Genomic DNA, 244 nt, shown 5'->3' on the forward strand with positions numbered 1-244 from the left:
ACTATAGAAGATTTAGATCGAATAGGCCTAGAAATTTACGAATAGCTCGAATATGCAATAAAAAGTAAGGCATTCCATTTTACAAAAGGTAAGTTTGGTCTGCCACTTGAATTTGAGACACCCTGGATCAATAGGTATTATCTTAAAATAAACTAGACGTTAATATCTACAACTTTTGTATTTAACATTTTTCTCAAATTTCCAAATTAGATGTAAAACGGAGTGGCCAAAGTCCAATCAATTA

Source organism: Dendroctonus ponderosae, unplaced genomic scaffold, assembly GCF_020466585.1.
Source record: "Dendroctonus ponderosae isolate FM_Combo_2020 unplaced genomic scaffold, Dpon_F_20191213v2 Dpon_F_20191213_1, whole genome shotgun sequence".
NCBI lineage: Eukaryota > Metazoa > Arthropoda > Insecta > Coleoptera > Curculionidae > Dendroctonus > Dendroctonus ponderosae.